This window comes from Aquarana catesbeiana, linkage group LG03 (genome assembly GCF_042186555.1).
Source record: "Aquarana catesbeiana isolate 2022-GZ linkage group LG03, ASM4218655v1, whole genome shotgun sequence".
NCBI classification, from domain to species: domain Eukaryota; kingdom Metazoa; phylum Chordata; class Amphibia; order Anura; family Ranidae; genus Aquarana; species Aquarana catesbeiana.
The window spans coordinates 591,175,058-591,199,820 of record NC_133326.1 but is presented as its reverse complement, the minus strand read 5'-3'; positions in this window follow the sequence as shown (position 1 = coordinate 591,199,820).

Here is a 24,763-nt window from a genome sequence, read left to right as displayed (position 1 = left end):
TTATAGAATCCCGACTTAGACAGGGGAGAGAGCCTGCTTGAGGTGTAATAATTTGTTAGCAGTGAAGTGGAGAGATTCAAGGAATGTTTTCATTCTGTCCTCGCTTCACGCAGACAAGGCAGTCCAAATTCCAATGGCGACTGGTGTTGTGGAGAAACCCCTCTGTGTCCATGAATACAACCTTAACATGGGAGGGGTGGACCTCAACAACCAGTTGTTGGTGCCATACCTAATTGCCCATAAGGCCAGACGCTGGTACAAAAAAGTGTCTGTTTATTTATTTCAATTGGCTTTGCTAAACGCTTAAATTCCAGGAAGAGATCGTCAGTGCCCTTCTATTTGCAGATGGTGCTCTTGCCCAACTTTCCAATCCAAATGCAGTGAGCCGGCTGCATGAGAGGCATTTTCCTTTGTCCTCCCTAGTACCCCTACCCAAAGAAACCCCAAAAAAAGATGTTGTGTCTGCAGCAAAGGAGGATTTAGGCATGACACCCTCTTTTATTGTCCCTCCTGTCCTGACCAACCTGTTCTCTGCATTGGTGAATGTTTCAAATGCTACCACACACTAGTGGAGTTTTACCGTAAGGTACAGCATCACACAGTCCTATGCACACTAACACAGGGTCTCGGGGTCTCGAAAGATGTGTTGGCCATCACATTTTGAGAGACCCTAATCTGCAACGTTCAGTTTACAGTTTTTTTTTACAGTTTTTATAAAAGTGAAAAAAAGTGAAAAAAAAAAAACACACAAAAACACAAAAAAATACAAAATAAAAAATCCAAAAATAGTTGTGGTTGTATTTTTCTCCTCTCTCTCTATTGTTCTCTCTCTTATGTTCGCTCTCTACTGTCCGCTCTACTGTTCGCTCATTATTGTTCTATATCTATCACTCTATCTCTGTTTTATTTTTACTATGTTTTATTGTATTTGCTTTGCAGGTATGGTATGTTATATTGTAATGTTTGTTTTATTGTTAACCATCATTTGTTTAGCAGGTACGCCATTCAGCTCCAGCATGGGTTCATTTATCTTGACAGCAACAGCGTTTGCTCCCACGATACATAAAGCCATGACTCTAGTGCTGTCGGAGGTGATTTCACCACCACAAAACAAAAAAGAGCATATATGCCGAAGCATGGGGGCAGGGATGGAGGAGCAATGTTGCTCCTAACATTAGGGGAGGATTGCCCCCATGCTTCGGTATATTTTTTTTAGGCACAGATTGCAATGTTTTATTTTTACTATGTTTTATTGTATTTGCTTTGCAGGTATGGTAAGTCTTACTGTTATACTGTAATGTTATTTTGTTTTATTGTTATTGTTTTATTTTTAACCATCATTTGCTTAGCAGGTACTTCATTCAGCTGCAGTATGGGTTTATTTATCTTGACAACAACAGCGTTTGCTCCCACGATACGTAAAGCCATTACTCCAGCGCTGTCAGAGGTGATTTTACCACCACAGTTAAAAAAAAATGGTGCATGTATGCCCATCATTAGAAGTGGGTGGATGAAGGGCAGTATTCTAATGGTGGGCCTACCCACTGATCATTCTCTTTTTTTCGTTCAGCCCACAGGCTGCATGAAAAAAGAACATTACAATGTATGCCCAACAAGGACCAGCAACGTACTGGTATGTTGCTGGAATTTGAGTGGTTGTACCAGAATGATGCCTACAGGTTTAGGTATCATCTTGGTATCATTCTTTTCAGACAGCGGTCGGCTTTCATATAAAAGCAATCCTAGCAGCTAATTAGCCTCTAGACTGCTTTTATAAGCAGTAGGAGGGAACATTCCCCCTCCACCGTCTTCTATGGTTTTCTCGGGTTCTCCTGTCCCAACAGGGAATCTGAGAATGCAGCCGGTGGTTCGGCCAGCTGACCATAGAGCTGATCAGAGACCAGAATGGCTCCAATCATCTCTATGGCCTAAGAACCCGGAAGCTATTAGAATTTCATGACTTAGGTTTTGCCGGATATAAACAGCGCCATTGGGAAATTGGCAAAGTATTTTATCACACCAATCTTGGTGTGGTCAGATGATTTGAGGGCAGAGGAGAGATCTAGGGTCTAATAGACCCCAATTTTTAAAAAAAGAGTACCTGTCACTACCTATTGCTATCATATTTACATTCCCTGAGATAACAATAAAAATTATTAAAAAAAAATGAAAGGAACAGTTTAAAAATATAATAAAAAGGGGGGGGTGTGACCGGCGAGCATGGGAGATGGCTGCTTGAAGGAACTGCTCCGCACATAGCCAGCTCGCCGGAGCAAATAACGGATGTTACAGGCACTACTAACCAGTGATTTTAGCTGCCTTCAGGTCGGGCATACCCTCCCTACATGTCGCGAAAAAGAAAGGAGAGGAATCAAATAAAGAGAATGATGGATTTCTATTCCCAACCCGGCCACCTCTCCAGCCAAGATGGACGACAGCTCTCCACACACCACGCACGGCTTCCCCAGCAAGAAGGACGGACGCCTGAAGCATTTCTCACCAGATTTCCACAGGGCACAACAGTGGCAGGGCTTCTCAGTCATCCTCCTGTGCCTCCAGCCCAGCTAAAGCTAAATACAAGCCTCAAGATGAATCAGATCCAGCACTGGAGGTGAGTGATATAGCTGATCCCCTTGAGGACACCATAGAACTGCCAGATTCTATATCAGAATACCCCACAACTAACCAGCCTGTGCTGGACACCACGCTAAAGGATATGCTAGTGTCTTTGAGAAGCACACTCCATGGAGACATTGTATCATTAGCCCAGCAATTTAAATCTGATGTTACTGAAATAGGCAACAGAGTGTCACACATTGAAGATAAAATGGGGGAGTTTGCCTCCACATTTAATGATCTGATTGACGCACACATTTCACAAGACGATGACATCGCATGGATGAAATCCAAAATCGCAGACCTGGAGGACTGCTCCAGGTGCAATAATGTGAAAATAAGAGGGGTACTTGAGTCAGTCAAACAGCCAGACCTGATGGCCTTTCTTGCTGATGTGATGAAAGCTGTGCTGCCAGATCTCCCTTTGGAAGAGCTACTAATTGATCGCATTCACAGACTTCCAAAACCAAAGCATATCCCTGCCCATTTGCCAAGAGACGCAATAGCGCGCATTCATTTTTTTCGCACTAAAGAAAAATTAATGGCAGCCTTCAGACAAGCAGATCTACTCCAAGATCATTTACAGTCGCTCTCATTGTTTACTGATCTGTCCGTGCACACCACTCAGCAGCGTAGACAGTTGGTTACCCTCACGAAGCCTCTAAGGAATCATCATATCTCCTACCAATGGAGATATCCAGCGAAGCTACTCGTTACCAAAGACGATCGAATATACATGATTAATTCCCTGGCTGATGGCATAAAATTGTTGAGAGACTGGCAAATCTTAGATCCTGATTCGAATACCCCGAACCAGCCCAGATCACTAAGTGGGGATCCATCAGACTGAAGGGCTTTACCTCCTAATCACAGGCCTGTATAATTGATGCTACAACCACACTAGCGCAGCTCCGGTGAGCTTGTATAGTGCAAATGCCAGTTGTTTCGTTTGCAGTTGTACCCCAGAAAATTGCGGTTTATATTTGTTTAGATTCTGGCTGGAATCATACCCTCTTTTTTGTTGTGTGTTCCCCAGTTTGGATATTCCCACCTTAAGGGGATTCTCTGTTTATCCAGCTCATCTTTATTAACTGCTTACCTAACACCCAGCTGTTCAGCTGAACTATCCTTCTAATACCAACTTTCCAACCACAATATAGGATTGGGACTTAACATCTGAACTTTTTGCAAGTCTGCTCAGTGAACATATTAATTGTGCTACCTACTGAAATCCTACAAATACTCACCTGGAAAATGACCACCGAAATGAACTTCAAAATCTCCTCCTTAAATGTAAAGGGTTTGAACAGCCCTAACCAAATGACACATGGCGTGGAAAGAGGCTCAACGACTGAACTGTGACATCTTTTGCCTACAGGAGACACACTTCAACTCAAAAAAGCCACCCAAATTCCACCACAGAAGATTTCCAGATGTGTACCAAGCTAATGCCCCCTCGAAGAAAAGGGGTGTGCTTATATCAGTCAAGGACTTTTGCATTTACCTTGATATCCCAGGTACCAGACACACAGTGACGGCATTTAGCAATAATATGTAAGATTAACAATGTCCTCTATTCTATAGTTAATGTTTACCTACAGAATGTAAGACCAATCACTGCAGTGCGGAAAATTTGGAAAAAGGTAAGGCCTCTCTGCCAGGGACATATCATAATGCGTGGTGACTTCAACGCCATAGTGGATTGAAAGCTAGACACATCTATTACCTCACCGAATCGTTCCCATGGAGCAATTTTGTCGAACTTCCTGGACACTTCTTATATGTTTGATGTTTGGCATTGCCAACACGCCACAGAAAAGGATTTTACTTTCTTTTCACATGCCCATAGAACTTATACCCCTATTGACCTTTTCTTAACTGACAAATTTCTCTTACAGAATGTATATAAATCTGAAATTGGTAATATTACGTGGTCAGACCACACGCCAGTGTCAATCACAGTGGGGGGGGAACTGGGGACGAGGCCAAACAGATGGCGCAATGACGCAGTGTTGATGTCACGCCCTGAGCATAGATATCATATACAACAAGCCTTACAAGAATTCTTTGATCTAAATGCCCCGTCCACAGATGATCCCTTCACACTCTGGAACTCGCATAAGGCCTTCATGAGAGGGGTAATGATGAAACTAAGTGCTATGGACAGGAGGCAAAGGACACAACAACTAAATGACACCCTAACCTCTATTAATCACCTAGAACATTCCCACAAACAAAATCCTCAGCCATACACTTTGGAACAATTAACTCAGGCAAGAACTGACCTTAGGAAAATTCTAACAAGTCAATATTACAAACATATGAGGTCGGGGAAAGCAAAGCAAAAAGGCAGGCAAATTGCTAGTCAGCCAACTTAAAGATAAGACTTTTAAACAAAAACTAACACACCTCTATCACCCACATTCGGGTGAGAAACTGCTAAATCCACAAGACATGGCAGACGCCTTTAGTACATACTATAGCTCCCTATACAATTTACGGAGTCAAGAAAACACCCCACAACCCACTCCAGAACTAATAGATGAATTTTTGAACTCTATATCTCTACTCTCTTTGTCCCCAGATGTATCCTGCCCCTAGTTCCAACCACGGTGTCGCAACATTCCTGAAAATGACCTCTCAAGAGATCAAATCCCTTAACTGTACACTTACCTATAATGAGAATCTAACTAAAGGTGAGAAGTTGGCGTTACAAAATCTATCTAAAAATCACACCATCATGATAAAACCCAGTGACAAAGGAGGGAACATTGTCCTTATGGACAATGAACAATACAGGAAAATGTGCTTTAAGATCTTACAAAATCACAATTGGTATCGTCCAGTGGGTCCAGATATTGTAGAGGCTTTTTTGTTTGTGGATGATGCTTTTTCCAACAATACTATTTCCAAACAGACATGGGACTTTGTCCGTACTCCCTATCCAAGAACAGCGACGTTCTATGTGTTGCCTAAATTACATAAAAATGCTGTTGATCCTCCGGGGGGTGACCTATTCTCTCCGGGAATGGATCTATTACTGAAAATTTATCTAAGCTCATAGATGAGCACATTAGACCTTTTGTTCTTACAATTCCTTCCTATATCCGGGATTCCATCCATCTCTTACAAATTATAGAAGATGTTTCAGTTCCTGACCAATGTATCCTTGCAACCATTGATGTAGAAGCCCTCTACAGTTCAATACCACACTGTAGAGAGCTAACCTGAATCCGCAAGGTCCTATCCCAAACGAGCCACCATGAGTCCTCATTTAACGAGTTCATACTCCTTGCACTAGAATATATACTTAACCATAATGTGTTCTCTTTTCATGGTTGGCTGTTCCTCCAGGTGCAGGGCGTAGCCAGGGGCACCTGTTGTGCCCCTGGCTACGCCAATCTGTACCTGGGGGAATGGGAAAATGCAATTTTCAGTGACTAGGATCTCTCTATGTACCTGTGCCACGTTGTTATGTGGCACAGGTACATAAAAGAAATCTTTGTGATCTGGGATGGTCCCCAGTCCCTTTTGGATGAATGTCTCAATGTACTAAATGTGAATCAATTTAATCTTAAATTTATCATGATCTCGGTTAAATGAATTTAACCTGTTGTCCTGTAAACTCTATAGGAAGCCCACTGCGGGCAACAGTGTTGCATTCCTCTAGCTTTCACCCCAAACCACTCATTAATTCTATTCCTTATGGGGAATATTTACATATCAAACGTAATTGCTCCAACTACTAACTACTGAGACTTCAAGCATGAGGCCAACAAACTTAAAAAATGTTTACTCAAACGTGGCTACAGCCACAGATGACTTAAAAAAAGCATTCCAACGTGCCAATTTTAGTGATAGGCACACTTTGTTGGCCCCAAAAAAAGCTGCAACTCCAAGTGAAAACCAGAGAATAATTATAACATATACCAATGATCACAAGTAAATATTGCAAATATGTAAGAAGTATTGGCATTTACTAACATCCGACCCCACAATAGGACCCTTTGTTCCTCCCACCCCGCGGATCACCTACAGATGGGCCACCTCTGTCGGTGACCTGCTAGTTCAAAGTGAATTTTGTGGCTCAGCAAGAGGTGATCCATGCACAACAACAGGCACGTTCCCATGTGGATCGTGTCCCTACTGTAAATACATGGATATTAGGAAAAACATTTTTCTACCCAATAGTATACGTTTTGTACCGTGTAACAAGGGGTTAAATTCTGTGTTACATTTATTCATAGGTTCATTCATATATTTACCCTTTCGGATATGTGGTCAGTAAATGCAATGATTAAAACACACAAAACAAAGAATGTAATAAAAGAGATTTACTTAGCTTCGATTAAAGATGTATTACAGATGTTACAATACAGGATAAATTCAGCATTCAATCCAGGGAACCCCTCAACTTCTGAATTCTCAGATAGTTCTGGAAGCCGACAGCCTGTTCAAGATCTAGGACCACTCATGTCCTCAACGAGGTTCACTGGCCTGCTCTATTGTCTGACCTTTTAAAGGCTAGATGGAAGGTGCGAAAAGCTGGTTTAATCTGGTACTAACAACAGGCTAGCCAGAGAATGGTCCAGAGACAATGTGACCCTCTGTGAATGACCATCTGTTAGCTCAGAAACATACATTTTTACATATATAGAAACATATATATATATATATATATATATATATATATATATATATATATACATACAAATACACACACACATATATATATATATATATATATATATATATATATATATATATATATATATATATATATATATATATATACATACATACACATCATACACACACACACACACATATATATATATATATATATATACATACATATACATATATATATAAGTAATCACCTTAAAACTATTACTAAGTTTCTTGTAATTCAATAACTAAAGTTATATATGAATATAGACCCATACTACATTCCACCCCTTGACTTACAAGATTCTTAGTTTAGTTTATAATACTCAAGATTACCCATAGATATATCAAGATGTTCTACTCAAGGTAGTCCTTTTGCTTGTACTCCAATATAAACATTTCTGACTTAATTCATTTCATCCTTCACATTTCCAGTATTATGAGTATGTATGCGAAACACTCCTCATTATTAAATATGGTCCCATACATCCCACCCCTTGGGTATTTTCCACATGTAAATCAATGTATAACAGTTTTACATCCTTCCGCACCTTGTCTTATTTATCTAAAGTTCTCTTGACCCACTTTCTCTGTCTGATTTACCTGTCCAGGAAATCTCATTCTGCTACGTTAGGGCTGAAAAATATAAAAAATGTCCAGGCTTATAAAAACAACTATATGTTGGACTAACAGAATAACACCAAACTTCCTTTTGACACCATTCTAATTGCCAAACTATGGGAGTGGTTTACTTGCTTCTGTGTAGCTGTAACTGCTTCTATGTTGGCAAAACTGTACAAAAACTGTGGAAACTCTTATACCGCCAAATCAGGGCAATTCAAACTGTCAACCCAAATCTTCCTCTGGGGAGGCATGTTACTCAGGTCCATGGTGGTATTTTTCCCAAAATTTCTGTTTTAGTATTAGATCGCATACACCCAAGCTCACGCGGCAGAGACTTTAACAAAGGTCTCCTGCAACGCGAGCTTCGTTGGATATCCAACTTGAATGCGACTTCTCCGCCTGGCCTCAACAAAGCCTTTAATTTAAATCCTTTTTTACCAGGCTTCGTGACGGGAGGTTATGATAAAGAACTTTAAATGCATGCATCATCCTCATTCCCTTCCTTTCTTTTCTTCTTCCCTTTTTTCGTTTTCTTCTCTCCTGCATTTTTAGGAATATTTCCCATTTTGTATTATTCATGTTTGATTATTTGTTTTTTTGTTCTTTTGTTTTGCTTTAGCTCAGTCACCTTGTCATTAATATCAATCCATGTATTCTTGTCGCCTATTTTACATGCTTAATATGGCTGTCATTATTATGTATTGCATTTACGGTTCTCGTCATGTCAATAAGTTTGCCTGCTCCTCTTTTTTGCAGATGATAATATAATTTCTTTTTCCATTTGAATAAAATATTACCAACATGTACAGGTGATGATCCCATGTCTTTCCAGTCCATACCCAGTTGATATTTTAACCATATATATCAAATCATCTATCTAATAATTTTTCTTGAAAACATTTTTTCCTTTTCTTTTTTCTTATAGATGTAATTTTTACATATATTTGTTATATACATTCTTTATTATGAGGTTGACATGCGTCCTTGGACAGATTTGGAACAGTTTTTAGTTCCAATTTTCCCAGATGTCCTGGGTGTCCTGTGTTGGTGGTGTGGTTCGCCGGTGCTCCCTGGCAGGGGTGGGCCTCCACTCCCTGTTTCTCTAGGGGTGGAGGCAGTTTAGCAGCTAATATGCGCATGCATGGAGTTTTCTGTTCTTTGCGCCGGCGCATGGGTGCCTTTTTTCATTCTTGCCCTCAGTTGCCGCCCTTCTTCTGTGGCAGCGGCCTACATCGGCATCTGATGTCATTGCGCCGTCTGAAACGGTGACTCCGGAAGCTGCGATGGCCGAGGGGCCGCAGCTGGAGGGTGTCCCACACACAGGTGTGGTGATTGCACAGATACCTGTGCAATCAATAGGCCTAATTGCTAGGCCATGCTTTATCTATGGCCCTTATTTGGTCAATACTCAGTCGATTGGCTGTTGCCATACCACCACCCCTACTTTGGGAGCTATTTAAATTCAGGTGAGCACAGCACATCACTGCTACACAGCCCAGATGAACATCGCTCCTGCAGGAACATGAGAGGCTAGTTTATTCAGAGGTAGAAACAACACTGTATTTTTCTTTCCCTTTTTTCTTTCCTTTTCTTTCTTTCTCTTCTTTTTCTTTTGTTCTATGTCTCTCCCTTTTCTTTCTCCTCTTTTCCTTTTTTTTTGTTTCTTACCTATTACTATGTGTTTTGGTATTTTACCATCCACATTGAAATAACATATTCACTCCTACTCTGGGTACTATCTGTTAACAAGCCTATCTCTGCACCTATACTATATTTTCATTTGGCAGGAATATACACATATACTGATGACATGCATGTATATTTTATATTTTTTTATTTGCTAGATTCACACCCTCCTTATCTTCTTGGCGGTTCCTGTGAGCTCTGACTTACCGCTCCACTGTCTCGGGTCCAGCTCACCTGTCTCTCCAAGTTATGTTTTGACGCATGTCCCACTAATTTTGCACCCAAGCGGGCATTAAAAAGTTAATCCTATCTGGGTTATTACAACTTGATAAATCAACCTAGTGGGCTTTTGGATGTGGGAGTTCATCTATCATCAATATTTCTGTGTATCTTGTCATTGTCATTGCAGAGGAACATGCGTTTATTGTGAGTACCATTGTAAATGATACATGCTTTTAATGTCTGTCTTTCTGGATAATGCCAGATTCATTATTACAAGTATGGAATCAATACCTATTATATGCATATATATGTTTTCTTTTTCTGTTAGAAACACAACAGCACACTTTATTTGAACCCCTGAAGAAGGAAATATAGTGTCATTAAAGGAAATGTATCTTTTTATGCTCTCCGAAACACGTTGGGTCCTTATGCAGCCATTTCTGGTCTCTGTTTCCCAGTTTTCAGAAGTGGTTTTTGCTGCAGCGTGTAATACTGTGCAATACTCCTGTTCTTCATTTGCTATTCAATGCTTTTAATATTAGTATTTGTCATTTTTGTACTATTTTTATATATTGAATAAAATTTATATAATTTTTATCTGTTTTTCTATTTACCATACTTTGATCCTGTGTTGGTTTTCTGCCCATAGTATCCCTTTTGGGGCATTTCTCTCTGTCCCCAGATGATAGGTTCATACTTAACCAACCATTTACGCAGAAAGAAATTTTCAAGGCTATCCAATCACTCCCCCACGACAAAGCGCCCGGTCCCGATGGATTCTCATCCGAATATTAACAATTGTTCCAAGACACTTTATCCACATATATGGAGGGAGTGTTTAACGCTGCTGTGTCCAGAGCTTCCTTCCCATCAAAAATGTTAACTGCAAATATCATCCCCTTACTAAAACCGTGGAAGGATTCGGCATATGTGCAGAACTTTAGGCCTATATCATTTTTAAATGTAAAGGTCTATGCAAAAATTATTTCTACTAGACTTCAAACCTTCTTACCTGCTCTGGTGAAACCTGACCAGGTGGGTTTTGTACCAGGCCGCCAGGCCCCAGATGCCACAAGGCGAGTCTTAAATCTTATACACCGGGCCGAGACCTCCTGAAGGCCTTCTCTGCTGTTGTCATTAGATGCAGAGAAGGCCTTCGATAGGGTACACTGGGGTACCTATCCAGGGTCTTACAGAAATTCGGTATCCAGGGCGAAATTTTCTCAGCCATCTCTGCCCTATACAAAGTGCCATCTGCATATGTATATTCTGAGGGTATGTTTTAAAAAAAATTTGCAATCCCCAATGGGATGAAACAGGGGTGCCCACTGTCTCCGCTCATTTTTGCACTGGTAATGGAGCCCTTAGCAGAGAAGATTGGATCTCATAAGGTTGTTAAAGGAATAGCCGCAGGAGGTGAGCCCCATACTATACCACTCTTTGCAGATGATATAATCCTGACACTAGATGACCCATTACATTCATTACCAGTTGTACATCAGATCTTAAACAATTTCAACTTAGTCTCCTTCTACAAAGTGAATGAAACCAAATCCAATATTTTAGGCATAAACATAAACAATACTATGAAACAAAAGTTACAATCCCAGTTTTCCTATCCATGGTCCTCTAATACACTATCTTACCTGGGAATTACACTGACATCCCCTATGTCCAATTTATATAAAGAAAATTATGCCCCACTGCTCTCAGAGACCCAAAAGGAAACTAATAAAATTGGTAAACTTTACCTATCTTGGGCGGGAAGATTGACAGCATTTAAGATGTCAATCCTTCCCAAGAACCTTTATACCTTCAGGACATTGCCAATCCAAATCCCACCTACCTTCTTTAAAGCCATGCAAAAAATAATCTCCACGCTACTATGGTCCAAAAGCAAATCTAGATGTACTCATGACATCTTACGAAAACACAAGAAAGCGGGTGGCATGGGAGTACCTGATATACACGACTACTACATAGCCACATTACTAGATCAGCTCAGATTTTGGTTTATTCAACCAAATCTCAAACCATGGAGTTCTCTGCAACAAAACACTGTACAGTTAGGCAACCTACAATCACTTTTAATGGCTAACACCTTATCCCCTAAGATTAAAATTGGTCTAGACCATCCTACAATCTCAGCCTCCATACTGGCTTGGAAACGTTTTTTGCTATATGGGAACAGCTCAGCCAAACAAACAAAGGTCCCAATAACAATAGGGAACGTTTAGGTTCCTAAATCCCAATATAGCAACTTCTAGATGGGAGAAGAAAGGAATAACAGATCTCTCAACCATCACGAAGGAGGGCAAGCTCATTTCTTATGAGGAGATATCCTTCAAATTTGGCTTGCCTAAAGGGGAATTTCTGACCTACGCCCAACTACAATCTACAATGCCACCTGATCAAACCCCGGGAATGGGGATATTCCAAGAATCCTGGCTGAATTGGATGTCTTCAAATCCCAAACGGAAGGGTATTTCTTTTTTTTACAATACCCTTCATGATAAACTTATTTTCAAAACTTCTAATCCCTTGTTCAAATGGACAAATGAACTTAACACCACCATCACAGAACACCAATGGAAAAAGGAAATAGTAAATAACGTCTCCACATCGAAATGCACCACATATTGGGAGATGGCACAGAAGATTCACCTTAGGTGGTACTACACCCCATATATGCTAGCCAAATTCAAATCAGCACAATCCAACCAATGCTGGCGAGGATGTGGCCTAGTAGGGACGCTGTCCCACATGCTGTGGTCATGTCCAAATTTGCGCAGCTACTGGAACTCAATATTTAGACTAATATTGAAACTGACAGGGTTTATAATTAGATCTAATATCAGGAAGGCTATTCTGAGTATAGATTTAGAAAAATTCCCTCACAACCTTAAACATGTGGTAATGCACATATTACATGCAGCGCGTTTAATATTAATGAGAAAATGGAAGACAAATCTCACCCCTAATATTGGTGAGGTAGTTAATCTTGTTTCAGAGACATATGCCCTAGAACAAATAATGGCATATAAACAAGGCTATCTTTCTAAATTTTTTGCGGATTGGCGTATTTGGAGAGAATTACATAAAGGAGCGAACTAAATCCCCACACTATAAAAGTCCCACAGCGTACACTCCATGGTCTGGATGAGGGAACAGCTGGGTGTATAGTTATTGTTACTGTTTTCTTTAATTTTCATATTAAGATAGGTAGAGGATTAGATGTAGGTGTGGCGCTGTGCTGGTGACTGACTGATGATAAATTGCTATTAGTTAGCAGTGTGTTCAGATCTAAGTGGTGTTGCAACCTCTTGCAATAAAAAGTGATATCAATATATACAGGGACTAAATTGTCAATATTTGTCCTCTTGTGAATAACAAACCTTTAAATAATACTGATATTGCAAAAACATGTAAATCTTATGAAATTTGTTCAATATAACATGCCATACATAAATGGACCTGATGACAAAGTGCAGTGATAAAAAAGGTGCTTGGTGAAAGATGAGGGGAAAAAGGTGGGGGGGGAGGGTTTGCTTTTAACAAAGTAATAAAATGACTTGTGCTCAAAATAGTGGACCAGTGCTTGCTGGAAAAACAATATTGCTTTAAAAGTCCTATTGTATGCACAATTGGTTTTGTGCTAAAAAGAGAGTTATTCCTCTAGTAAAACAATATTGTTAAAATAGATCTTCTTGTTCCAGTGCTGGCTTAGTGATAGTGCCGCTTATTCGTGCTCCTAATGTGCATACATTGACCGAATGGCCTCACCCCTACAGGGGTATTGCGCAATCACAGTATTTGCCACTGTGTAGCAACTCCTGGCAGTTCTGGTTGGTGCGTTTAATATTGTTCAGCATATGGAAAAAAGGGATGCCCATAGCGGAAAACCGTTTTCAAGACTTTATTTTAGATATAAGCAAAAGTGGTATTCACATTGTTAAGGTTTGGCATAAGCATGAGAGATCAGAATTAAAAACCGTCAGAGTATCCTACAGTATGTGCGTTTGGTTGTAGGTGACGCAAGCCATTCACAAGCCACGCCCTACGCGTTTGGTCATTGGACATCTACGTGAGCGTGCTTCTTGCTACACCTCCTGTTCTTAAATAGTGTGCAGTGTTTACATTGCGCTTGCACACTTTTGTTCTGGTAGCCATTTTGGCTGTGATTATTGCAGACCGAAGCCTGTGTCATTCAAATGTGGGAATTTCTATCTACTGCGGCTCTGCACGTCCGCTCCCCCATGATGAGGTTTAGACTTTGTGTCCGAATTAGTGACACTGCAAATTTGTTACTTGGCCATCCTTTAATGTAATGCATGTTCGCACAAGGCAAATATAAATAAATCACCGCATACCTGCATTCAGGATTTGTTATTTCGACGGGATATACAATTAAGATTAAGATAGGTGTTTCATAAATCCTATACATGTGATTGTGATATTCTTTATATGAGGAACCAGTAGAATGATACGAAGTCTGCTAGACCTAAGCAATTATAAATGAATAGTTGTTGACGTTTTCTGTTACGTTTGCAATGTTAGTTCCTCAATCACAAAATACTCTATGTGAGACAATGTTTTCCGTATAACCAAATAAAAAATATTTGCAATAAAAATATAATAAAAAAGCAAAATAAATAATAAAAAAAAAAAAAGGCACCCCTGTCCCCCCATGCTCACGTGCAAAGGTGAATGCAAGCGTCAGTCTGGTGTCATATGTGAACAGCAATTGCACCATGCATGTAAGGTATCACCGCGAAGGTCAGATCGAGAGCAGTAATTTTAGCAGTAGACTTCCTCTGTAGATCTAAAAAGGTAACCTGTAAAGGCTTTTAAAGGCTTTTAAAAATGTATGTAGTTTGTCGACGCTGCATGTTTGTGCGCAATTTTAAAGCATGTCGTGTTTGGTATCCATGTACTTAGCATAAGATCATCTTTTTTATTTCATCAAACATTTGGGCAATATAGTGTGTTTTAGTGCATTAAAATTTAAAAAAGTGTGTTTTTTCCAAAAAAAAGCGTTTGAAAAATCGCTGCGCAAATACTGTGTGAAAAAAAAAATTGCAACACCCACCATTTTAATCTGTAGGGCCTTTGCTTTAAAAAAATATATAATGGGGGGGGCGCATGCGCGGCGCGATGGGAAGAGGACGCATGGAGTGAGAGCTCCGTAAGCTTCTGAGACTACGATCACTACCCTGGGGCCATTAACTTCGGAATTTCGCCCACAATCGCCCGCACCCCTAGGGGACACACAGGTGCATGCCGACACACAAATCCCACTGTGGGAAAACTACACAGAACTCCCTGACACACTACCTCCTTTGGGTCCGGGAGCAGGACGGGATGTCGCAAAATGGCGCTCAGTCCTCACGCGCTCAGGCAGCAGCACAGGACCCGAGATCTTCCCCAGCTAGCCCGTCAGGAGACAGTGAGTACTCGGTCCACCTTACAAAGGCAGAGCTGGATGCCAGCCTCTCTGCCATGTACGAAAAGCTTGCAAACAAGTTCCAAGTGGAGCTCCATAAGTCCACAAATACAATGACGCAGGAACTAGCAGCACTGGGAGGGAGGACGGACTTGTTGGAGACTAAACATGACGAACTCCAGCTAGCATACTCTGACCTCCGCAGGGACCATGAATCCCTCACAGACACAGTAACCCAGCTGCAATCCAATCTCGAGGATTTGGACAATCGCAATAGATGAAACAATTTGAGAGTGAGGGGGGTCCCAGAACAGATAAAAGACCTTCTCCCTGCTATCAAGAGGCTATTTCAGTCATTACTGCCGGATACCCCAGATGTCTCTTTTGCCTGTGATAGGATCCACAGAGCATTGCGTCCCAAGCCCCCGGATGATAAACCTCCAAGGGACATTGTGCTGTGTCTCAAGGACTTTCTTATTAAGGAGGACATTCTAAGAGCATCCCGCAATACCCCCAACATACTACTGGATGGGACCAGGGTCCAAATTTATCCTGACCTCTCCCCAGCCACACTGGAGAAACTCAGGAATCTAAAGGAAGTCACAACGATCCTGCAGTCAGCAAGAATTCGTTTCCGCTGGGGCTTCCCCTTTAAGCTACAGGTTCCCCAAACTGTACGACCTATACAGTTACCACGCTACAAAATGGTAAGGAATTACTTGTCAAATTGGGACTTTTAGCACCGGAGCTACTACCCAGACAGCCCTCTACTCCTCGCCCCTCACCGATCTGGGCCACCCCTTCACCACAAAGGGATCGTAGATGACAACGCCAGGATCTTCGAGAACTACAGCACTGAGTTAATCCCCGACCAAGAAGGAGCATCGTAAATGATGTTTGGTATAATGCTACGGATTTTCCCATATTGCACTATACTTTATTTTTCAAGAAAACTGTGTTGAAAGCTGACTTCTTAGTCTCATTGCGCCCGCTTAAGTGACCCTCTGCTCTACATTTTCTGAGTCTTGGCCTGACGGTCTATGGTAACCTACACTCAACAGTTCTTCTAGACCTCAGACCCTGTGGTGTTCATCTACACAGAACTTTTAAGGCTTATTTAAAATAATAGAGCATTGGACTTTATAGTCCTACAGGAAAAAAGTTTTTTCTGTTAGTCGGGGGAGTAGAGTTGTTTCTTCTAGTTTGTATCCCCCACCCCCCGACGCCATTCAAACATAGTTTCCACGTTTGTTCCCATTGGTTACTCCATCTCTTATACCCTTTTTCTTTGTACATCTTTTTATTTTTTTTTTTCTTCACAATGTTTTTTTTGGCTCGGATACAAAATGTATTGTGTGTGGGGAGGATCTTTTGCTGTTCATGCGGAGGAGGGGGCCCACAGTCTACCATCTAGTTCATGCCTGCTTGGGTTTCCTATCACCTAAGGGGGAGGGGCTGTTATTAGAAGGGGCCTCTACACTGGCTTCCAGGCTAAGCTTCCACTTATTTAAATGTAACAATGGGGATTAAGATAGTATCACATAATGTTGAAGGTTTTAACACCCCACAAAAGAGAAAAAAGGCATTTAGAGCTTATAGGCACCCGGGAGCCGATATATTGCTTCTACAGGAGACCCACTTCTCTGACTCCAACCACCCCAGTTATTTTGATCGCCAATATAAACAGCATTATTATACTACTTTTAACTCAAGATCTAGGGGAGCGGCTATATTTATTAAAAACGCAATAGTATTGGAGGTGCAGCACATTTATAAAGACCCCTCAAGTAGATTTCTGATTATTCAGGGCTCGGTTTGTGGCAAGGCGGTTACTATAGCAAATGTCTATGCACCTAATGTTTCACAAGCTTCTTTTTTCGCCTCCTTTTTTCAGATCCTGGATAGATACATCTCTCCACATCTAGTACTTGGAGGAGACTTCAGTTTGGTGGCCCACTCGAGACTAGACAGAAGCCGAGTTGTAAGTAATGCAAATGCCTTCCCAAAGACCCTCACCCGATTGCTCAGCTCCCACCAATTGATAGACACTTGGCGAGCCCATAATGTGGGAGCTCCTGATTACACCTTTTACTCTCACCCCCATGACAGTTATTCTAGGCTGGACTATATTTTCAGCACCCCGATCCTACTGGCGAACTCGACCACAGCAAATATACATCCATGCCCGTGGTCAGACCACCACATGGTACTATTATCCATCTCACATATAGGTATCTCGCCAGTAAATGCCTCCTGGCGACTCAATGACTCGCTTCTTTCGGACCCCGATATGGTCACGAAGATCACTGACAGCCTAGCAGAATATTTTCGCACAAACAACATACGGGACACCCCACCCACCTTATTGTGAACGGCCCATAAAGTGGTTAGCAGAAATTAGCAGATATCACCAGACTCTCTCACGAACTGACCAAACTGTATCATATACACAGCCAGTCCCACTCCCCAGACACCCTCAGACAGATTAATAGCAAGAGAATTGAATTAGACACGATTCTCTCTGAGCAAACGGAAAAGACACTAAGATGGTCAAAGGCTAAATTCTTATTACAAAGCAACTCGGCTTTAGCAATGTTTGCCAAAAAAACTAAACTCCACCATCCAACCTCCACACTCGTATAAACTTAGAAATAACAGAGGAGAGATGGTATCTCATCCTGAAGAGGTGCTCAAATGATTTTCTAAGTTTTACCAGGATCTTTTAGCAGCCCCATCCTCCCTGCCTGACTCCTCGGCTGAATCATGGTTGGATCGTCTTACCCTTCCTTCTTTGACAGAGGAACAAATAAAAGCTCTGAATGCCCCCTGCAGCGCCGAGGAAATCTGAATGTTAATTACCTCCCTGAAGCCCTCTAAGGCCCCAGGTCTGGACGGATTTACGGCCACTTATTATAAGAAATTTTCAGGGCTGCTGATCCCTCATCTAGAAAAACTTTTTAACCATGTACTAAGAGGTCACACCTTCCCAGAGGATATGCTGCTGGCGAACATGTCCCTAATACCTAAGCCAAACAAAGATCATTCTCTCCCTCAAAATTACCGTCCTATCTCGGTCATAAATAATCACTTGAAGCTTTTTGGCCACCTCTTAGCAGATAGGCTCTCGGCTATAATCCCCAAGCTGATATCCCCGGATCAGACAGGCTTGATCCCCACGAGACAAATCACGGATAATATCAGATTGGCATCAAATATAATTCAAGACACAGAATTATGCTCCAGAAAAGTCCTACTGCTGAGCCTAGATGTATATAAGGCATTTGATAGTGTGACCTGGCCATACTTAGAATCCGTCCTGTCCAAATTTGGGTTTCGGAGAGAGTTTGCACATGGGTTCAGAGCCCTATACCATCACCCTCGCACACGCATAAAACTCCCGGGCTGTACCTCAGAATACTTCACACTTGGCCGGGGGACCAGGCAGGGATGTCCCTTATCCCCTTTGCTATTCGCTCTAGCGATTGAGCCTTTGGCCAGAGCGATCTGTGTGAACCCTAACATTAGTGTCTTAAGTCCCTCCAGATATCCACAGTACTTCGGGTTTAAAATTTCTCTAAAATAACGCTAGTCTATTATTATTTTTATCTATTTGTCATTTTGATGGTATATCCACTTTCACTCCTCCTTTTTCTTTTTCTTCTATCCTGCTTTCACCTTCCTTTTCTTCTGTGATCATCTCTCCCTCTTCCCCCTTTTTATTTTTTTCTCCTCTCGTCTGATTCCCCCCATTCAGGTTCTCACATACACTGTGCTCTTGTTTCCTTTCCTCTTTGATGTTTGTATTCACGGACCTGCCCTGCTATTTACGTGTCATGTCTTGTTTATGTGTATGGCTGTCAGTGAACAGCGCCGTAGCCTTGACAACCAGACGCGGAAGCCCTCACGTGGTCCCGTCTCGATGCTACTTAAGACGATGATGTCTGCTACTGCGCATGCTCTGATGAAATCTGATCTACGGATGAAACGTGTCAGCATGACGCCATCACGCTATTCCTAGCGTTCCTGCAGATCAACAGACCCACCCACCAGCCCTGATATCACTGGCCTGCTTCCACCGCGGCCGCCTGAGCTTACCCGCGAAAACTGAATGAAGGGAGGACTGATGGCATGAGATAACCTGGCTTCGCCCGCTACACACTCCCGGGGCTTACCCTCTTCCTGCCTCTGGAAACTACCGATGGAGGTTAACCACGGCTGATTTGCTGTAGGATGGAATTGTATGCAACAATGCCCTTTACCTGCTGGAGATGGTGAGAGCTTCTACCTCTTCTTCTGACGTGGACTGCAGTCAACACTGGGTGAGACCTTACCTGTTTGTATCCCTAGTCCGGGACAGATATTTCTATTAACACTCAGTATCCACCACATGGTACCTGGTCCACAAAGTCAGCTACTTAGCTCAGCCCGGATCTACCAGCCATAGTCTCTCACATTTTCCACTCCTACATCCTGGCCTCCAGTGCTGTTAGCCATCATTGGCCCAGAGAGACTCTTACCATATAGGTCTGCATTCATCAATGCCCTGAGGCCTCTGCTGAGTCAGCCTTGTGTCCCTCCGTCCCTGACCTTTCTACCACTGCCCCCCCCTCCCCCATCTTCGGTTCTCCTGTTCCCAAGATAATTTCATTGTGTTTATCAGGACTGTCACCACATCATCCACTACCCTATCAGTTCCCACTTGTCACCACTTGTTGTTTTCCCCTGATGTCTCAAGGTCTTCCAGCAATTCAGTGTATTTAATTTACTTTGAAATCATTCATGTACAATCATCCTGAATGAGTTCATATGTTTAGTGTGAGTGGTTGGATGTGATAGGTGGCCATCTGTGTCTGCTTATGACTATGTTGTCCTTTTTAATTGGTGATGGTACCTGTTTTTACAGTATATTTTTGGATTGGTGTTTATAGTGAGTTTTTTTCAATAAATAGCATTTATATATTCAACTTGACCATTGCATGTCCCTCATTGATGAATTCACTTTCCCTCTTGTTTTTTTGTTATATGACGTATGAATTCAGAGGAACACACCCAAATATTGGTTGGTGTTAGCAATTGTCTTTAAATCCACACAGACGCGGTCATCCTTTGCCTCTAGTCTGTTCTAATCATATTTGATTGCAGAGTGTATTGGTTCTTTTATCACCTGTTTTTTTATTAGTGGGTACGTAAGGAGGAATCAAGAGTTTAAGCCTAGTATGTACGCGGACGACGTACTCCTTTTTCTATCTGAACCAGTGGTCTCTTTGCCAAACTTGATCCCCACTTTAAACACCTTCCATGCCCTGTCGGGCCTGGGAGTCAACCTGTCAAAGTGTGCTGCACTTCCAATCAACATTCTACAACATACACTACTAGGAATCCAATCGAGTTTTGGCTTTACGTTATGCGGGGATACTTTGCCATACTTGGGGATCAAGCTTGCCACCTCTCTCCAAAAATTATACTTTGCAAATTACCCCCAGGTATTTACCCGTATTAAACAACTGCTACGCATGTGGGCTAAATACCACATTTCATTTTTAGGTAGGATACAGGCCATTAAGATGTCCATACTTCCTAAGCTCCTTTTCTATTTTAGATCCCTACCTCTATATGTTTCCTGCCAAACCATAGAAAATATTCAAAAGGAGGTTAATGCCTTTGTCTGGCAAGGTAAGAAACCCCGGCTAAATAAAAAAACTACTCTATCGGCCAGCGCAAAAGGGGGGGCCTGGAACTACCGATTTATGGCTATATTATGTTTCAGCCAGACTGGTTCAAATGGCACAGTGGCACTTTCCTTCAAGTAATGTCCCATGGCTTCAGTTTGAGGGAACATCAGTGCACCCTTATTACCTCCCAGGTCTCCTCTGGCTGGATAAAGTTAAGCCCAAAGACCTAACACCATTGAATGGACTATTGGGCCAATCTTTACAGCTATGGTCATTATATAAAAAATCATATGCCCTAGTTCCACACTGCCCAGGTTTGGCCTCATTCTTGGGAGACCCCAGGTTCCCGGCAGCCTATAACACACCTAAAAAATTTTCCCTCTGGACACAAAAAGACTTAACCACCTTGGAGGCCCTGACCCAGGTACCCCCTTTAGCTCTTTTGCCCTCTTGCAGGAGCAGCAAGATCTACCTAGGACAGAATTTTATAAATACTTGCAGATAAGGCATTTCTATACTACTCACTACCATAAAGAGGGGCCTAGTGCATCTAACACATTTGAACAACTATGTCGGTCCTCCTCCAGGGATAAAGGAACAATTTCTATTATGTACCAATACCTCATTGAACATGACCTCCCCTTGAAGTCGCAAGCAATGCTTAGCTGGGAGGTAGAAACTGGCTTAGAGATATCCCCCGAGGACTGGACTGATATGGTGGGGAATTTAAGAAAATGCACAAAATCCTTGGCGATAAGGGAAACTGTAGTAAAACTCCATACAAGATGGTATTATACCCCCGCTAGATTGAACACATTCAATCCCCTGGTCCCGGGGAGCTGCTTCCGGGGTTGTCTGGATAGGGGCACACACCTCCATATCTTTTGGAGCTGTGGGGCCCTCCAATCTTTATGGCAGAAAATAACCAACAAAGTAGCTCAAATTACAGGAATTCAATATACTATAACATATAAGATGAGCCTTCTCTTTGCAGACCTTCCTGGAGCCACTCCCCCAGCTCAGAAACTAGCCCATACGCTCTTCAGTGCAGCACATTGGGCGATAGCCTTGCACTGGAGGTCGCAGACGGTTCCATGGGACCAGATTCTAAGGCGTATGGAGGCGATCCGGATAATGGAAAGGATCCATCATACACTGATGGATACTATGCCAGTTTTTGAAAGAAAATGGGCCCCCTGGTCATCCTTGGATCTTTGAGGTCCAGGGAATATTGACTTACATATGTATGGAACCTCAAAGTCAGTATATCAGAGCCCTCCTCCCCTCCCTAAATTGATTCATTTACTTTTTCTCCCTTTTTGTTTTTCCTTTTCCTTTGTTATCTCTTTTGGTTGTACGCACGTGACGCCCCTGGGATATGCCTCTAAATCAAAAATGGTAGTACCAGATAGGGCAGTCATTTTCGTTTGTTAATGTTATTAATGCAACTTGTATTCCATTTTGTATGATATATGTTTATCACCAGATTATTTTATAATTGAGTTCAAGTATTGTGTACATGTCCATAACTGGCAATGTGTTTGACTCTTCTTATTTCTTTTTTTCAATATAAAATAAAAAAACTTTGGTAAACAAAAAAAAAAAAAAAAAAAAATATATATATATATATATATATATATATATATATATAAAATGTTTGGGGGTTCAAAGTAATTTTCTTGTAAAAAAAAAAATTTTATAAAAACAAAAAGTGTCAGAAAGGGCTTTGTCTTCAAGTGGTTAGAAGAGTGGGTGATGTGCGACATAAGCTTCTAAATGTTGTGCATAAAATGCCAGGACAGTTCAAACCCCCCCAAATGACCCCTTTTTTGGAAAGTAGACACCCCAAGCTATTTGCTGATAGGCATGTTGTGTCCATGGAATATTTTATATTCTGTCACAAGTTTCAGGAAAATTACACTTTTTTTTTTTTTTTTGCACAAAGTTGTCACTAAATGATATATTGTTCAAACATGGCATGGTTATATGTGGAATTACACCCCAAAATGCATTCTGCTGCTTCTCCTGAGTATGGGGATACCTCATGTGTGAGACTTTTTGGGAGCCTAGCCACGTACAGGACCCTGAAAACCAATCACTGCTTCAGGATTTCGAAAGGTGTAAATTTTTGATTTTACTCCTCACTACCTATCACAGTTTTGAAGGCCATAAAATGCCAAGATAGCACAAACCCCCCACAAATGACCCCATTTTGGAAAGTAGACACCCCAAGCTATTTGATGAGAGGCATGTTGAGTCCATGGAATATTTTATATTTTGTCACAAGTTGCGGGAAAATGATTTTTTTTTTTTTTGCACAAAGTTGTCACTAAATGATCTATTGCTCAAACATGCCATGGGAATATGTGAAATTACACCCCAAAATACATTTTGCTGCTTCTCCTGTGTACAGGGATACCACATGTGTGAGACTTTTTTGGAGCCTAGCCACGTACAGGACCACGGAAACCAATCACCGCCTTCAGGCTTTCTAAAGGCATAACATTGTGATCCTCACTACCTATCACAGTTACAGAGGCCCTGAAATGTCCAGATAGCACAAAACCCCCCAAAATTACCCCATTTTGGAAAGTAGACACCCCAAGGTATTTGCTAAGAGGCATGGTGAGTATTTTGCAGACCTCATTTATTTTTGAAAATGAAGAAAGAAAAGTATTTTTATTTTCTTTTTTTAAAAGAAACTTTGTCACAAAAAGTGAGATCTGCAAAATTCTCAACATGCCTCTCAGCAGATAGCTTGGGGTTTCTACTTTCCAAAATTGAGTCATTTGGGGGGGGGGGGGGTTGTGCTAACTGGGCATTTCATGGCCACCGAAACTGTGATAGGCAGTGAGGAGTGAAATAAAAAATGTACGCCCTTAGAAAGCGGTGATTGGTTTTCGGGGTCCTGTATGCGGTTAGACTGTCAAAAAGTTCCACACATGTGGTATCCCCTTATTCAGGAGAAGCAGCAGAATGTATTTTGGGGTGTAATTCCACAAATAACCATGCCATGTTTGAAAAATATATCATTTAGTGACAACTTTGTGTAATTTTTTTTTTTTTACATTTTTCAATCACTTGTGACAAAAAATAAAATATTCAATGGGCTCAACATGCCTGTCAGCAATTTCCTTGAGGTGTCTACTTTCCAAAATGTGGTCATTTGGGGGAGGGGGTGTTGTACTGCCCTGCTATTTTAGCACCTCAAGAAATGAGATAGGCAGTCATAAACGAAAAGCTGCGTAATTCCAGAAAATGTACCCTAGTTTGTAGACGCTATAACTTTTGCGCAAACCAATACATATATGCTTATTGATATTTTTTTACCAAAGACATGTGGCTGAATACATTTTGGCCTAACTGTATGACTAAAATTGATTTATTACATTTTTTTTATAACAAAAAGTAGAAAATATAATTTTTTTTCAAAATTTTCGGTCTTTTTCCATTTATATCGCAAAAAATAAAAATCGCAGAGGCAATCAAATGCCATCAAAAGAAAGCTCTATTTGTAGGAAAAAAGGGACACAAATTTTGGGTACAACATTGCATGACCGTGCAATTACCAGTTAAAGCAGCACAGTGCCAAATTGTAAAAAGTCCTCCAGTCATTGAGCTGCCAAATCCTCCAGGGCTGAAGTGGTTAAAGGCTTATATGCAAGTTATTGTCATAAAAAGTGTTTGGGAACCTGGGTCCTGCCCCAGTGGACATGTATCAATGCAAAAAAAAGTTTTAAAAACTGACGTTTTTTCGGGAGCAGTGATTTTAATAATGCTTAAAGTGAAACAATAAAAATGAAATATTCCTTTAAATATCGTGCCTGGGGGG